Below are 11,500 nucleotides of genomic sequence, written 5' to 3'. Positions count from 1 at the left end.
GGAGAGGACATATAAACGAAATAGTACAATCCTGAAGGGGGTGCACGAACAGAGAGACTTGGGGGTATATGTGCACAGATCGTTGAAGGTGGCAGGGCAGGTTGAGAAAGCAGTTAAAAAGGCTTATGGGATCCTGGGCTTCATAAATAGAGGTATAGAGTACAAAAATGTGGAAAATATGATGAACCTGTATAAAACACTGGTTCTGCCACAACTGGAGTACTGTGTCCAATTCTGAGCACCACACTTTAGGAAGGATGTGAAGGCCTTAGGGAGGATGCAGAAACGATTTAAGAAAATGATTCCAGGAATGAAGGACTTCAGTTAAGTTGATAGACTGAAGAAGTTGGGGTTGTTCTCCTTGGAGCAGAGAAGGTTGAGAGGAGATTTGATGGAGGTGTTCAAAATCATGAGGGGTCTGCACAGAGTAGATAGAGAGAAACTGTTCCCATTGGCAGAAGGGTCGAAAACCACAGGGGACACAGATTTAAGGTGATTGGCAAAAGAACCAAAGGCAACGTAAGAAAAAATCTTTTTGCGTAGCGCGTGTTTAGGATCTGGAATGCACTGCCTGAAAGCTGGTGGAGGCAGATTCAATCATGGCTTTCAAAAGGGAATTGTATAAGTATCTGAAGGAAAGAAATTTGCAGGGCTACGGGGAAAGGGGGGGTGGTGTAACTAGCTGAAGTGCTCTTGCAGAGAGCCAGCACTGGTTTGACGGGCTGAATGGCCTCTTTCTTTACTGTAACCATTCTATGATTCTAATGGATTTGCCAGTTGGTCGTCCTCTTTTTTTTTGCTCAAAATTCTGTCCTTGTAATGTGGTAAGTTGGCAGCTACTGCAGTGAACTACCTATGAAGCTGCTAACAATTATCTTTAACAATTCTCTGACTGGTACGGTAATCCTTATCAGGAACCTGACGTGCAGGAGGGTTTCAACTTGGACAGCCAATGACGGCCCGTGTTCCATTCGACACCCTCATTTTAAAGTGGGCGGGAACCCCCTAAACTATGAACGGAGATGCGATTGGCGGTTCGGGAGACGGCCGCTCTTTCTATTGGCGGACGGGGTTGTCTATCATCGTCCGGGGGGGCGGGGTCGGCATGCGGTGAGGATGCGGTTGCTGGAATAGTCGTTGCGTGGACCGGACAGGACAGGACGGAGCCAAGTTGAAGAGGCCGAAGGCAGGTTTGTGTAATTTTTTTTGGTAAAGGAGAGAGGTTAAACAATTGTAACATGTTTCTCATTGACTGTGGCCTTTTCCCCCACCAATCCGCCGCCCGCGGCGGGGAGGAAGGAAAGACGCCCAGTCTGTCCGGGAGCTTTCTTGTGTCGTGAGGTGACCGTCGGGGAAGCTGCAGCAGCGCCTGAACTCGCCTTGCACCTCACTCCAATCCATCCCTTTAGTGTCGACTTATCGGATGCAAACGTGCCTTTACTTCACATATTTACAGTCTGGGCATGTCATTAACTTGTCACCCTTTTTTAAAAACCCAAATGGACAGTTAAAATAGTGACTGCTGCTCGACAAGATATATATTATTTCCATTTAATTAACTCTGGCATTCTTAATCCTAAACTGATGGCAATAAATGTTTCATCACTTACTAGTGTTCCCTGTGGGGTAACCCCGCCAGCAAGCTTGCCTTCTCTGATAAGCAACTTCAATTCGTATCAGGAAATCAAAACGAAAAGCAGGAAGTGTTTTTTTTAATTTTTAAACGCTAAATTAGATTTGCACAACATTGCCGTAGATGCTATTTCTGCCCCCCCCCCCCTCTCTGCTATTTTATCCCCCACTTCTAGGTTGCTGGGCAGCATTTTGAAGTGGGGTGGATAGGTACCTCCAATCTCTGCATCAATGAGGATGACCCTCTAACAATGTTGGGCAAGTGTCAGCTTGACTCAGTTGCTAGTACTCTTCCCTTTTACACGAGCGATGTAAGCTGGCACTTCAGTACAGTACTGAAGGAGTGCTGCATTGTCAGCGACAAAGGCCTGGAATTTGCAGTCAGCAGCGAAGCAAAAGCGTTTGCGGCTGGCCCCCGAAGAAAGCTGCCCACAGAGAGAGATTTTGCGATCGCTGTGGTGAGAAGTTTGCCTTTTGCGACGTTCAAGTGATTTCAGCGCTCTGTAGTGGGAATTCCCTAGTGCGATGTTGCTGTGATGTCAACAAGCAGTCTAAGCAGCCAATCACGTTGCAGAATTCTCACAGACAGGAAACTAGGTAATGAGAAGCTGCTTTTATCCGGACTTTAAAAAAAATGTTAGAGCGCGAAACAAAGGTTGGGAATCTCTCGTGGGGATAAGGTAGAACCTGAAATATCATGAACAAACTTTTAAAACCTGTTTTTAAAGATTTTTAAAATTGTAATTTTTAATCAGAATAGAGAAATTTGACACTCTACAAATATAAAAATTAGCTTTTCAGGGCCATAATGTTTGTTAAAACCCCAGTTACACCTATTCCAACAAGGCTTAACATTTAATGGGGTATTTAACAGTGATATTGTTGTATCTGTGTATAATAAGACACAGACTGCAGGAGAACGGTACAACAGGTGTTTACTCAATGTGCTCACACTGGAACTGATCTGTACAGATTACTACTCTACTATATACAGGTGTGGTCACTGCCGGTACTGCAGTATACATGAGCTGTAAAAGATAGCTCCCCCCTTAAAGGTATATACATTACAATTCCTCCCCTTTTAGATTAACAGTACCATAACACTCATTTAACAATTAAATATCAAACTAATTACAATTAACACTTTTAACATGCAACATTAGCTGAAAATAGTCTATTTATATATTCAATCTTTACGGAGGCTTCCTGATCCTTTCTGGATAGCGCCTTTCCCGAGTGTCTTGCTCTTGGTGCGGAGGCGATTCTGGCCCCCTGTCGTCGGTTGGTTCATCAGCTTCTGATGCTACTGTTTCTGGGGTAGATGCGACCTGTACGTCGGGTTCATCACCAGGTACGTATGGGCGAGGCATGGGGTTGACTTGTTCCTGTGACTCTAGGATCTGGTCAGCATGGCGTCTCACGATGCTCTCCCCAACGTCCACTGTGTACATTAGTGGGCCCTGCCGTGTGGATATCGTTCCTGGCTGCCATTTTTCTGTTCGGTAGTCACGGGCCAAGACTGGTTGCCCTACATTGAAGCTCCTTGTTGGCTTCTCCATGGATGTGCTGGAATTGCTTACTCTCAACATCTCTTCGTACGTTTGGTCTGAGCAAATCCAGGCGAGATCTTAACCTTCGGTTAAAGAACATCATGGCTGGGGCCTGGTTGGTGACTGCATGTGTCGCATTCCGGTAGGCGAACAGGAAATTGTCCACCTTGTGCTGCAGCGGAATGTTGTCATTGTACATAGCCTTTATTGCCTTCTTAAAGGCTTGTACGAACCTCTCCGCCAATCCATTTGTGGCTGGATGATACGGGGCGGATGTGTAATGCCTTACCCCGTTCTTTTTCAAGAACCTCCGGAACTCTTCGGACACAAACTGTGGTCCGTTGTCGGAGCAAATCTGTTCTGGCAAGCCATTCCTGGCAAAAATGGTCCGTAGGACTGCAATAGTTTTCTCCGTGGTGGTGGAGGACATTTTGATGACCTCAGGCCATTTCGAGTGCGCATCCACGGCTATTAAAAACATTGAGTCCATGAATGGACCAGCAAAATCAATATGCACCCGTTGCCATGGAGATGAGGGCCACTCCCATGGGTGTAGAGGGGCCTGTGGTGGTGCATTTTGGACTTTCTGGCATCCTGAGCAGCTCTTGGTCAGGTCCTCGATTTGTTTATCGATTCCCGGCCACCACACATAAGCCCTGGCTAGACTTTTCATTTTTACCCCTCCCAGATGACCCTCATGAAGCTCATTGAGCACTCGATCCCTTAACTTGGGTGGAATTACCACTTGGGATCCACACATCAAGGTCCCCCGGCACACTAACAACTGTTCTCTCCTTGTCGAGAATGCTGGCAACAGTGAGTCGCCATGTGCTGGCCATCCCTTCACCGTCAAATCATATACCCGAGACAGTGTCTGGTCATTTCGGGTTTCCTTTTCGATACAAGCGTTAGTTACCGGTAGGTATTCAACTATAGTCGAATGGAATATTTCGACAGGATCCACTGCTGGTGCTTCCTCCGCAGTAGGTAATGGCAGGCGTGATAGCCCATCAACATTTCCATGCTGTTTCGTGCCCTTATATTCAATCTCATAGTGGTGCGCCCCTAGAAAAAGTGACCATCTTTGTAGTCGTTGCGCAGCCATCACCGGAACGCCCTTCTTCGGATTAAAAATGGAGACAAGAGGCTGGTGATCAGTCAGCAAGGTGAATTTCTGCCCGTGCAGATAGTGATTGAACTTTTTCACTCCCCACACTAGGCTGAGGGCCTCCCTGTCAATCTGGGCGTAGTTACGCTCGGCTGAGGTTAGTGATCGTGACGCAAAGGCTATTGGCCTCTCTGAGCCGTCCGAGAATTTGTGCGACAGCACCGCTCCAATGCCGTAGGGTGATGCATCACATGCCAACCGAATTGGTAATGCCGGGTTGTAATGGGCCAATACCTCTTTTGATGTGATTAGTGTTTTGCTCTTCTGGAAAGCTCGTCTACATTAGTCACTCCACTTCCATGGCACCCCAGTTTGCAGTAGGGTGTTCAGTGGGTGTAGTATTGTAGACAAATTTGGCAAGAACTTATGGTAGTAGTTTACCAGCCCGAGGAACGACCTCAGTTGTGACACATTTTCCGGTGCTGGAGCCTTGACTACTGCCTCAATCTTCTCTGGAGACTTATGTAACCCCTCTTTATCGATAATGTGGCCACAATAAGAGATCCGTTTTCTAAAAAACTCCTATTTGGGGCGTTTAGCTCGGAGCCCATATTCCTTCAATCTAGTGAGCACCTGCTCCAGGTTGGCAAGGTGATCACTGTCATTTTCGCCCGTGACCAGGATGTCGTCCAAATAACACTGGGTCCCTGGGATCCCTTGCAGGACTTGTTCCATTGCCCTCTGCCAAATAGCCGGAGCTGATGCTACCCGGAATACCAGCCGGTTGTATTGGTAGAGACCTTTATGGGTGTTGATAGTGAGGTATTTTTTTGATGCTTCTTCTACCTCCATTTGCAGAGACACCTGGGCCAGATCAATCTTAGTGAAGCGTTTCCTTCCAGATAGCGAGGCAAAAATATCTTCAATCCGTGGAAGTGGATATTGTACGGTGTGAAGGACCGGGTTCACTGTTACCTTAAAGTCCCCACAGATGCGAACCTTCCTTGGTTCCCCAGGCGTGCTGCTGAACGACTTCATCACAGGGACGATGGGTGTAGCCCACTCACTCCAGTCTACCTTGGACAGTACACCTGAACGTTCCAGACTCTCCAGCTCTGCTTCGACGGCTGGGCGGATCGCATAGGGTACCGGTCTGGCCTTAAAAAAAATTTTGGGCTTGCGTTTTCTTCAATTTTAATCGTCGCTGTCATGCCTTTTAGTGTTCCGAGTCCTTGCTGGAACACTTCTTTCGTGTCAGTTAGGATCTTTTGACAGTCGCCCAGGTGTGACGTCATCATCCTTTTTGTCAGCCACAGTCAGTGCCTGTATGGAATGCCAATCCAGTTGTATTTTGCGGATCCATTCACGTCCCAGTAATGGTGGTCCTCCATCTTGCAATACATACAGGTCTAGTTTTGGTGTTTCCTTACTGTTATATATAACGGTCACCCTTATTTTTCCTTTGGGGTAGACTTTTTGCCCCGTGTACGTCTTCAAAATAATTTTTGTGTCTCTCAAGGGTATGTGTGAGAATAGCCGCTCGTAGTCCCGTCGGTTTATGACTGTGTTAGGGCTGATCCTGTGTCCAATTCCATCTTTACCTGGACTCCTGCTAACTTGAGAGTGACCCAAATGGTTCGGTGATCCTCCGTTGTGATCACATTATGTAGTTTCAGACAACTCAGTTCCCTGCTTTCGGAGTCGTTATCACTCTTTTGTTCGTCTGAACTATTCTCCGTCATCTTATGTACCTTCTTGTACTTTCCTTTGGTAGGTTTCTTATTGCTGGTTTTCTTTCCCGACCTGCAGACTCGTGCTATGTGTCCTACTTTTCCACACTGTCTGCACACTTTGTCTTCGAACCAGCAATCATTCTGGTCGTGTGTTGTTCTGCCGCAGCGATTGCACTTCTCTGTTCTATATGACATTTCGTTTGTGCCATATTCTTGCGGTCTCTGTATCTCTGCAGCGCCCCGTGCTGCTGCTTCATATGATACCGCAATGCTGAAAGCCTTTTTTCAGCGTAAGGTCCTTTTCAGATAAAAGCCGTTTCTGGGTTCCTTCACTTTGAAGCCCACACACAAACTTGTCCTTTAAGGTATCTGCTAGTCCCGCTCCAAACTGGCAGTGTTGCGATAGTTTGTGCAGTTCTGTTAAATAATCAGCATTGCTTTCATCCTTATGCTGGTTCCGTTTGTGAAACTTGAATCTGCTATCAGCAGCGGTGTGGGGTTTAAATGTTCCTGTAGTATCGTTACTATGTCTTCAAAACTCTTTTCCATTGGCTTCGTTGGGGTTACTAGATTTCGTAATAAACCATACGTCTTTGCACCCATTAAATTTAACAATACCGACGCTTTCTTGTCATCTGACACCTCATTTGCCTTGCAGTATACCTCTATTTGTTCGACATATGTCGTCCAATCTTCGACTTCATTGTCAAATGCGGTGATACTGCCACTCTTCGGCATTTTGGGTGTGGTTTAAAATGGCGTCTCCCGCGCTTTCCTTGCTCCCCCGCTGCTGCCAACGCCGCTCCCGGCGGTTCTCGTGGCAATGGCGGCGCCCTGTAGGTTTCGCGCGCTTCTCCTGCGCTGCTGCCAACGCCGCTCTCTGCAGTCCTCGTGGCAATGGCGGCGCCTCACTGGTTTCTGCGCGTCTCTCTCTCCCTCTCTTCGACGCTGCTCGGCCCCTGAACACCGGCTGCGCTCTGCCCTCTCTCTCCCCCATCGACGCTGCTCGGCCCTTTGCTGTGCTGCTCGGTCGGGCTCTAGCCCGCCGCTGTCCGGGAAGGGTCTGCGCACTACCTGTTGCCAGCCCATTTCACTGGACCACCTCGACTGGAAAGCCAAGCCTGGCTCTCGACAGCCTCCCCTGCAATTCTCGAGTCTCTGCTGGATGACTGGGCGGTTGCCCGTGGTCGACGCCCGAGTCTCTGGCCTTGACCTCCAATCCAGTGATCTCCAGGAACGAATCCCCAGGAGGTGATGCAGAGTTGCAGGTAGGTTCGAACTTGCCTTGTCGCCAATGTTGTGTCTGTGTATAATAAGACACAGACTGCAGGAGAACGGTACAACAGGTGTTTACTCAACATGGCTCACACTGGAACTGATCTGTACAGATTACTACTCAGTGCTATATACAGGTGTGGTCACTGCCGGTACTGCAGTATACATGAGCTGTAAAAGATAGTTCCCCCCTTAAAGGTATATACATTACAGATATTACTGCAGCAAAGCCCAAGTTTTTGTCAGTTTCACTGATTGCTGGATTTTCTTTTGGGGGTGGGTTCCACAGCACAGCACTGACCGCAATTTCAGGATTTCTGCGTTCCGATGCGCGTGCACGACATCCTGAAGCTGCGGTCAGTTTCAATGGGGTAATAACGGTGACAGCTGTTAGTTCACCGTTACTACCTGCCACAAATTCCGGCCCAACATCTTTTGGATGAAAAGTTAGACCAATGCCTCATTTGCCTTTCAGGTGGCATTTAAAAGATCCTATGACATTATTTGAAGAAAAGTGGGGCGTTCTCCCAGTGTCCTAGGCAGTATTTATCCCTCAACCAACACCACCAAAACAGATTAACCGGTCATTTATCTTGTCGTTGGTGGGGCCTTGTTGCTGTTTGCAGATTGGCTCCTGCATTTGTCACCCATGTAACAGTAACTACACTTGAGAAAAGTAATGCATTGGCCGTGAAGTGCTTTGGGATGTGAAAAGCTGTACTGTATATAAATGCAAGTTTGTTCTTTCATGGAGTGCCGGTCTACCTTTTTCTTTCCCATCCTAAGCTATGATTCCATGATCCGGAGATTTCCCTGTGGGCTAATGGGCTCTGGTGAAGGCACAACTGAGATGAATTTCACTCAACAATGGCACTTGGAACAAATCCTGTGCAGCCTTTTTCTTTTGTAAAATGATACACTTTGGCTGCAGCCTTGAAGTAAATTATCAGGGAGAAGGCATTGTCCACCTGAAATCGTTTCTTCTGCATCAGCTCCGTTGTGACGGGGAGACATACTTTTAATTTTTGTACTCCATTTTGCCATTCATAGAAGAATCATAGAAATTTGCAGCACGGAAGGAGGCCATTTCGGCCCATCGTGTCCGCGCCAGCCGACAAAGCTATCCAGCCTAATCCCACTTTCCAGCTCTTGGTCCGCAGCCCTGTAGGGTACTGCACTTCAAGTGCACATCCAAGCACTTTTTAAATGTGGTGAGGGTTTCTGCCTCTACCACCCTTTCAGGCAGTGAGTTCCAGACCCCAACCGCCCTCTGGGTGAAGACATTTCCCCTCAAATCCCCTCTAAACCTCCTACCAATTACTTTAAATCTACGCCCCCTGGTTGTTGACCTCTCTGCTAAGGGAAATAGGTCCTCCTGTCCACTCTATCTTGGCCCCTCATAATTTTATACACCTCAATAAGGTCTCCCCTCAGCCTCCTCTGTTCCAAAGAAAACAAACCCAGCCTATCCAATCTTTCCTCGTAGTTAAAATTCTCCAGTCCCAGCAACATCCTCTTAAATTTCCTCTCTAGTGCAATCGCATCTTTCCTGTAATGTGGTGACCAGAACTGTATGCAGTACTCTAGCTGTGGCCTAACTAGTGTTTCATACAGTTCAAGCATAACCTGTTGCACTGTTGCCTCACAGCGCCAGGAACCCGGGTTCGAATCTGGCCTCGGGTGACTGTCTGTGTGGAGTTTGCACATTCTCCCCGTGCTTGCGTGGGTTTCCTCCGGGTGCTCCGGTTTCCTCCCACAGTCCAAAGATGTGCGGGTTAGGTTGATTGGCTATGATAAATTGACTCTTAGTGTTAGGGGGATTAAATACATGGGGTTACGGGGATAGAGTGGGATATGTGTTGGTGTAGGGGTTACGGGGATCGGGTGGGATATGTGTCGGTGCAGGCTCGATGGGCCGAATGGCCTCTATCTGCACTGTGGGGTTTCTGTGATTCTGTGAACCTCCCTGCTCTTGCCTTTATTAGCCGAGACATAGAATACAAGTATTCCGTATGACTTCTTAACCACCTTATCTACTTGGCCTGCTATCTTCAGGGACCTGTGGACCTGCACTCCAAGGTCCCTTTGTTCCTCTACGCTTCTCAGTGTCCTACCATTTAATGTGTATTCCCTTGCCTTGTTAGCCCTCCCCAAATGCATTACCTCACACTTCTCCAGATTGAATTCTATTTGCCACTGTTCTGCCCACCTGACCAGTTCACTGATATCTTCCTGCAGTCTACAGCTTTCTTCTTCATTATCAACCACGCAGCCGATTTTAGTATCATCTGCAAACATCTTAATCATACCCCCTACATTCAAGTCTAAGTCATTGATATATACCACAAAAAGCAAGGGACCTAGTACTGAGCCCTGCAGAACCCCACTGGAAACAGCCTTCCAGTCACAAACACCCATCAACCATTACCCTTTGCTTCCTGCCTCTGAACCAATTTTGGATCCAACTTGCCACTTTGCCCTGGATCTTATGGGCTTTTACTTTCGTGACCAGTCTGCCACGTGGGACCTTACCAAAAGACTTGCTAAAATCCATATACACTACATCAAACGCACTACCCTCATCGACCCTCCTTGTTACCTCCTCAAAATTCAATCAAGTTAGTCAGACATGACCTTCCCTTAACAAATCCATGCTGACTGTCCTTGATTAATCTGTGTCTTTCTAAATGAAGATTTATCCTGTTCCTCCGAACTTTTTCCAGTAATTTTCCCACCACCAAGGTTAGGCTGACAGGCCTTTAATTACTCGGTCTATCCCTTTCTGCCTTTTTAAATAAAGGTACAATGTTAGCAGTCCTCCGGCACCACACCTGTAACCAGAGAGGATTGTAAAATGATGGTTGGAGCCTCTGCTATTTCCTCTTTTTTGCTGCTTTTAACAGCCTGGGATACATTTCTCCAGGCCTGGGGATTTATCCAGTTTCAGAGCTGCTAAGCCCTTTAATACTTCCTCTCTCACTGTTTATTTCATCTAATATTTCCACAGTCCTCCTCCCTGATTGCAATGTCTGCATTGCCCCTCTCTTTTGTGAAAACAGACGCAAAGTATTCATTAAGAACCATACCCACATCTTCCGCCTCCACACACACATTACCTTTATGGTCTCTTAATAGGTCCTACTCTTTCTTTAGTTATCCTCTTGCTCTTAATGTATTTATAAAAAATCTTTGAGTTTTCCTTGATTTTATTTGATAACATTTTTTCATGCTCTCTCTTTGCTTTCCTAATTTCCTTTTTAATTGCACCCCTGCACTTTCTATACTCCTCTAGAGTTTCTGCAGTATTGAGCCCTCGGTATCTGTCATAAGCCTCTTTTTTCTTTATCCTACCCTGTATGTCTCTTGACATCCAGGGGGCTCCTAGATTTGTTAGTCCCACCCTTTTTCTTTAAGGGAACATACTTGCTCTGAACCCTCCGGATCTCCTCCTTGAATGCCTCCCACTGCTCTGACACTGATTTACCTTCAAGTAGCTGTTTCCAGTCCACTTTGGCTAAATCCCATCTCAGCTTAGCAAAATTGGCTTTTCCCCAATTGAGAACTTTTATTCCTGGTCTATCTTTGTCCATTTCTATAACTACCCTAAATCTAACTGAATTATGATTACCAGCACCAATATGCTCTCCCACTGATACCCTTTCCACCTGCCCAGCTTCATTCCCTAAAACTTAGTCCAGAACCGCCCCCTCCCTTGTTGGGCTTGTTACATACTGGCTAAAAAAGTTCTCCTGAATGCATTTTAGGAATTCCGCACCCTCTATACCTTTCACACTAATTTACCCCAGTTTATATTAGGGTAGTTGAAATCCCCTACTATTATTGCCCTATAGTTTTTGCACTTCTCAGAAATGTGCCTACATATTTGCTCTTCTATCTCCCTCTGACTGTTTGGGGGTCTATAGTACGCTCTCAGCAGTGTGATCGCCCCTTTTTTGTTCTTCAAATCAACCCACATGGCCTCATGATGATCCGTCTAACATATCATCCCTTCTCTCAGCTGTAATTGTTTCTTTAATCAATATTGCAACCTCCCCTCCTTTTTTACCCCCTCTCTATCCTGTCTGAAAACCCTGTAACCAGGAATGTTGAGCTGCCATACCTGCCCTTTCAGCCATGTCTCAGTAATAATAGCAATAATATCATACTCTGAAGTGTCTGTCTGTGCTCTCAGCCCCCCCCCC

General features: G+C 46.7%; 1 protein-coding gene across 2 annotated transcripts in view; it reads left to right on the top strand.

Annotated features, from left to right (window-relative positions):
• Window positions 1–1,078: 1,078 nt before the first annotated feature.
• LOC147107781 (transmembrane protein 50B) overlaps window positions 1,079–11,500 on the top strand; it is a 93,390-nt gene continuing 82,968 nt past the window's right edge. The window contains exon 1 of one of the 2 annotated variants that reach the window (XM_086007084.1): window positions 1,079–1,190. The gene's annotated coding sequence lies outside the window, so the exon portion shown is untranslated. The remainder of the gene's footprint in view (window positions 1,191–11,500) is intronic. The other variant, XM_086007085.1, reaches the window with a different exon arrangement.

This window comes from Somniosus microcephalus, chromosome 14 (genome assembly GCF_052327205.1).
Source record: "Somniosus microcephalus isolate GS21.2 chromosome 14, FLI_Smic_1.0, whole genome shotgun sequence".
In the NCBI taxonomy this organism is placed as follows: Eukaryota; Metazoa; Chordata; class Chondrichthyes; order Squaliformes; family Somniosidae; genus Somniosus; species Somniosus microcephalus.
This window is presented reverse-complemented; position numbering and strand designations above follow the sequence as displayed.